Genomic DNA, 6,499 nt, shown 5'->3' with positions numbered 1-6,499 from the left:
TATACACTGAAGGTACAAGTTTCTCATGTCATTCTCCTTGATTTGAGCCTTCCACAGGACCCCAGAGTGAATGATCCAGCAATTTTGATATATATTCTCCATTTGGACACGATGAAAAGTCAAGTTCCTGTGCGTAGAATAGAAAGAATGGACGAGGTAAATTACTGAGTGGTGATGGCAAACAGCCGTACAATATGATTATTCTATCTTGCATGTTTATCGGAGGGATGATGGTTTGACTGACGATAGGAACCTGCGGCGATGCCATCACCCTCTTAGAGGTGATCGATCCATATGAGTATACCATGGTTGTGGAGGAGATGGCTTTTCCTCTGTAGAAAGATGGAGACAAAGATGGTGCTGTAGAAAGATGGAGACAAAGATGGTGCTGCGGGGCTTTTATATAAACATACTGGGTGGCGGGAAAATGAAAAATGGTTAAGAAAATTTGGTTTTGGGCGGGCGACGGGAAAATGAAAAATGAAAATGGGAAAATAATCGGATCTTTAATATTCGGCAACCTATTGAAAATTGTGTATTTATCAAGGAAACAGACACTTCAAAATCGGTCTGTGATCAACCTAGCTGATTTGTGATTTGTGATTCACAATATATTTAATTAATGCAAATTTGTGATTTATGATCACTTGCCTTTTCAAAATGTAACTGATTTATCACATGCGTATATAATCTCAAATTCTTGCCGTAATATATTAATTAGGGGAATTTGACTTTCTTCTTTGAGGATATTTTTAACCTTACTGATATTCTCATTAAGTTATTTTCCTTTTTCCCATTTATATTATGTGCACGACTCGAACGACCAATTATTTAACGAGGCTAGCTTGTTTCGAGACGTGCAGAAAGTAATCTATCCATAATGATTTTTGTTGGTTCACTTAAAAAGAACTGACCGTGTCCGTTTTTGTAAGTACTGTGGCAAAACTTCAGTATGATATATACCACAGTAACTTAAACAACAGTATTTTTTTAAGCCAAACACTTGAAAGTATGCAGTACTAAGGCTACGCTTGGCAGCAAAGAATTTTTTGAAGCTTTCGGAGAATACTTTAGTTTTTCTAGAGACCCAAAGTTTTAAATACTTTGACGTGTTTGGTGTCCAAAAAGACTGAACTTCTATAAACCGTAATATTTCCAAAACCGTGACATTTTCGTTGTATCTTAAAAAAAGAGGTCCAACCTCTTCTTTATCTAAAGAGAACACGAGAGAATGTCGTGGTCCACGATGTCTGAATAATAATAATATGTTATATGTCTATCTTGGAACAGTACCATGTCTATTTTTGCTATCTAAATAGTTTGCGAGTAAGCACTTGTATCGCTGATGCCATTGCTAAAACATGGCATGAGGCTGAGAACAAACATGCAACTTAAGACAATCTTCAGTTCTCCTCAACGTGTAGTGATAAAAGAAAATGACAATAGCAAGTTTGTTGGGATAAATAAAAGAAAACTAGAAATCACATTGTCATGGAGCATAAATAAGAGACAACCAGCACATTAATAACCCTTGATTATTTGACTCCGAACGATTACATTGATAAATGCTCTTAAGGAGCAATGAAACAACTAACATACTAAGATATATAAATAACACTGTAGACCTCCTCATGCTTGGTCCTTTCAAGGTGGTGGTGGCTTCTTGTCCCATGCTTGGATATACTTCACGACCATCTGTGTCAACTGATTTATTTGGTTAATCAAAGTCTGCACCAACATGCTAGTATGATGTTGTGCCTGTAGAATCTCATAGTTGTTGGTACCCCAACCGTCTTTTCTTTCTGCATTTGACCCCGTGTCATGCTGGAAATCCCAGTCTGAGGGGACATGTGCACGAAGGATGCTTTGCACCTCACCACGTCGGATTAGGTTATCAAAGTGGTTTGTGGAAAGCATGGATGGGAATTGAATAGGCACGTTATGACTATGCATCTTTAGTTTCTTACACTTTGGTGCGGATCCCTCACCAACATAACAATCTCGGTGTGGTTCTTCCTCATCTTCCACACTGGTAGAAAAAGAGGCTTCCGTCCAGCCCCATTAGTCGCGAAACTGTAGGAACCGCGACTAATGAAGTCTTTAGTCGCGGTTCGGCAGACGAACCGCGACCAAAGGCCTGGGCCCAGGGCGCTCGGTGGCCAGCTGGTGCACGTGAGGGGCTTTAGTCGCGGTTGGCCAGGCCAACCGCGACTAAAGGTGCGCAAAGGCCTTTAGTCGCGGTTGGCCAGGCCAACCGCGACTAAAGCTCCTCCCCTATATATACCAGTTCAGCACGCTCACTTAGCCATTTGGTCCCACTTCTCTTCACAAGCTTCACAAGGGGGTGTAGGTTTGCTTTTGGTTCCTCTTATGCACACAAGGTGTTTGATGAAATGCCCTAAGAGGGTGAAACAAACATGATATGAAGTGTTGGAGCCACACTTGAGGTTCCTCATTTATTTTTTCCTTCTCGATCGCGGTTAGCAACTTGAACCTTTCATGCATGTGTGTCATTGATAAAATATGCATGTGTGCAGTTCATTGTTTAATTTATATTGTTTGTAGCTAGTTAGTTTAACAAATGCATGATGGTTAATTATATATTTTATATTATAATAATGCAGATGAATCGGCAATGGATGTACGGTAACCGACTCTCCGGCGAGTTCACTACGGGTTTGAAAGATTTCCTCGTAGTGGCTAATGCGAACAAGCAGGGGGGTTTTGTTATCTGTCCATGTGTTATCTGTAAGAATCAGAAGGGTTACTCTTCCTCAAGAGATGTTCACATGCATCTACTTCGGCACGGTTTCATGCCAAGCTATAATTGTTGGACCAAGCATGGAGAAAGAGGGGTTATAATGGAAGAAGATGAAGAAGGGGATGATTTCATTGATGAAAGCTATCTTGCTCATTTCGGTGATACTTTCATGGAGGATGCTGAAGGTGAAGGGAAAGGTGAAGAAGAGGCACGTGATGATCCCGTTGATGATCTTGGTCGGACCATTGCTGATGCACGGAGACGCTGCGAAACTGAAAAGGAGAGGGAGAATTTGGATCGCATGTTAGAGGATCACAGAAAGGCGCTGTACCCCGGATGCGATGATGGTCTGAAAAAGCTGGGCTGCACACTGGATTTGCTGAAATGGAAGGCAGAGGCAGGTGTAGCTGACTCGGCATTTGAAAACTTGCTGAAAATGTTGAAGAATATGTTTCCAAAGGATAACGAGTTGCCCGCCAGTACGTACGAAGCAAAGAAGGTTGTCTGCCCTCTAGGTTTAGAGGTTCTGAAGATACATGCATGCATCAACGACTGCATCCTCTACCGCGGTGAATACGAGAATTTGAATGAATGCCCGATATGCACTGCATTGCGTTATAAGATCAGAGGCGATGACCCTGGTGACGATGTTGAGGGCCAGAAACCCAGGAAGAGGGTTCCCGCCAAGGTGATGTGGTATGCTCCTATAATACCACGGTTGAAACGTCTGTTCAGGAACAAAGAGCACGCCAAGTTGTTGCGATGGCACAAAGAGGACCGTAAGTCGGACGGGGAGTTGAGACACACCGCAGATGGAACGCAATGGAGAAAGATCGACAGATGGTTCAAAGATTTTGCAGCTGACGCAAGGAACATAAGATTTGCTCTAAGTACGGATGGCATGAATCCTTTTGGCGAGCAGAGCTCCAGCCATAGCACCTGGCCCGTGACTCTATGCATCTACAACCTTCCTCCTTGGTTGTGCATGAAGCGGAAGTTCATTATGATGCCAGTGCTCATCGAAGGTCCGAAGCAACCCGGCAACGACATCGATGTGTACCTAAGGCCATTAGTTGATGAACTTTTACAGCTGTGGGTGGTGTCCGTGTGTGGGATGAGCACAAACAAGAGGAATTTGACCTACGAGCGTTGCTTTTCGTAACCATCAACGATTGGCCTGCTCTTAGTAACCTTTCGGGACTGTCAAATAAGGGATACAATGCATGCACGCACTGCTTACATGAGACTGAAAGTGTACATTTGCCAAATTGTAAGAAGAACGTGTACCTTGGGCATCGTCGATTTCTTCCGAAAATTCATCCAGTAAGAAAGAAAGGCAAGCATTACAACGGCAAGGCAGATCACCGGCCGAAGCCTGCGGAACGCACTGGTGCTGAGGTATTTGATATGGTCAAGGATTTGAAAGTCATCTTTGGAAAGGGTCCTGGCGGACAATCAGTTCCGAAGGGAGCTGACGGGCACGCAGCCATGTGGAAGAAGAAATCTATATTCTGGGAGCTAGAATATTGGAAAGTCCTAGATGTCCGCTCTGCAATCGACGTGATGCACGTTACGAAGAATATTTGCGTGAACCTCCTAAGCTTCTTGGGCGTGTATGGGAAGACAAATGATACAAAGGAAGCACGGCAGGCCAGCAACGTTTGAAAGACCCTGATGACCAGCATCCGGAATGGTTTCAAGGTCGTGCCAGCTACGCTCTGACCAAAGAAGAGAAGGTCATCTTTTTTGAATGCCTGAGCAGTATGAAGGTCCCGTCTGGATTCTCGTCCAATATAAAGGGAATAATAAACATGGCGGAGAAAAAGTTCCAAAACCTGAAGTCTCACGACTGCCACGTGATTATGACGCAATTGCTTCCGATTGCTTTGAGGGGGCTCCTGCCGGAAAATGTTTGAGTAGCCATTGTGAAGCTATGTGCATTCCTCAATGCAATCTCTCAGAAGGTAATCAATCCAGAAGTTCTACCACGGTTACAGAACGATGTGATCCAATGTCTTGTCAGTTTCGAGTTGGTGTTCCCGCCATCCTTCTTCAATATTATGACGCACCTCCTGGTTCACCTAGTCGAAGATATTTTCGTTCTCGGTCCTGTATTTCTACACAATATGTTCCCCTTCGAGAGGTTCATGGGAGTATTAAAGAAATATGTCCGTAACCGTGCTAGGCCAGAAGGAAGCATCGCCAAGGGCTATGGAAATGAGGAGGTAATTGACTTTTGTGTTGACTTTGTTCCTGACCTTAAGCCGATTGGTCTTCCTCGATCGCGGCACGAGGGGAGACTAAGTGGAAAAGGCACGATCGGAAGGAAATCAACGATATGTATGGACGGCCATTCTCTGACTGAAGCACACCACACTGTACTGACCAATTCCAGCTTGGTGGCTCCGTACTTTGAGAAACACAAGAATATTTTACGCTCGGACAACCCGGGGAAGCCTGAATCCTGGATTAGGAAGGCCCACATGGAGACTTTCGGCAGTTGGTTGAGAAAACATTTAATGAATGACAATGATGTTGTAGATCAGCTGTACATGTTGGCCAAGACACCATCTTCGACTATAACGACTTTCCAAGGGTACGAGATAAATGGGAATACATTTTACACGATCGTCCAAGATAAAAAGAGCACCAACCAAAACAGTGGTGTCCGCTTTGATGCAGCAACCGAGAATGGGCAAAAGGTCACATATTATGGTTACATAGAGGAGATATGGGAACTTGACTATGGGCCCTCCTTTAAGGTCCCTTTGTTCCGGTGCAAATGGTTCAAGCTAACAGGAGGTGGGGTAAAGGTGGACGAGCAATACGGAATGACAATGGTGGATTTCAACAATCTTGGTTACCTTGACGAACCATTCGTCCTTGCCAAAGATGTCGCTCAGGTTTTTTATTTGAAGGACATGAGTAGCAAACCGAGGAAACGGAAAGATAAGAAAACGATCAGTACATCATGCGATGATCCAAAGCGCCACATTGTTCTTTCAGGGAAAAGAAACATCGTGGGAGTGGAGGACAAGACAGACATGTCAGAAGATTATAATATGTTTGGTGAAATTCCGCCCTTCAAAGTGAACATTGACCCAAGCATTAAGTTAAATGATGAGGATGCTCCATGGATACGGCACAATCGTAAGCAAGCAGGGACACAAGGGAAGAATTGATATGTAATAATTTATTGTACCAAACTTTGTATTTGGTCGATGAACTGAATGATGTATCAAACCTTTTGTCAAACCTTCAAGGGGTTTTAAAATGAATTAGTTTTATTTTTCTGATTTTTTTGATATATAATTGTATTTTTAAGATTTTAAAATGAATTAGTTTTATGTTTTTGATTTTAAAAGGAAAAAGGAAGAAGAAGAAAGAAGGAAAAAGGAAGAAAAAAACAGAAGAAAAAAACAGAAGAAAAAAGGAAAAACAGAAGAAAAAAACAAACAGAAGAAAAACATAAGAAAAAAACAGAAGAAAAAAACAGAAGAAAAAAGGAAAAAGGAAAAAAGGAAATATGCCACCTACTGGGCCACCACGGCCTGAATACGACTAGAAACCCATTAAAGGGCCAGGATTCAGGCCCGCAGAAGGCCGAGTAGGCCCACAGGCACATAGTGACAGAATAGGCCCGTAAGCCTGCATTTGAGAGGAGCTCGAAGTGGTGAGCGCAGCCGCGCTTATAAACCACTGTCGAAGCCTCTCGGCTAGCGAGGTGGGACTAAACAT

General features: G+C 43.0%; 1 pseudogene; it reads left to right on the top strand.

Moving 5' to 3' along the window:
* The first annotated feature begins 2,639 nt into the window (after positions 1–2,639).
* Positions 2,640–5,898, top strand: LOC119289937 (annotated as a pseudogene).
* The last annotated feature ends 601 nt before the right edge of the window (positions 5,899–6,499 follow it).

This window comes from Triticum dicoccoides, chromosome 4A (assembly GCF_002162155.2).
Source record: "Triticum dicoccoides isolate Atlit2015 ecotype Zavitan chromosome 4A, WEW_v2.0, whole genome shotgun sequence".
Lineage (NCBI taxonomy): Eukaryota > Viridiplantae > Streptophyta > Magnoliopsida > Poales > Poaceae > Triticum > Triticum dicoccoides.
Note: the sequence above shows the minus strand (reverse complement) of the source record. Positions and strands in the feature narration are given on the sequence as shown.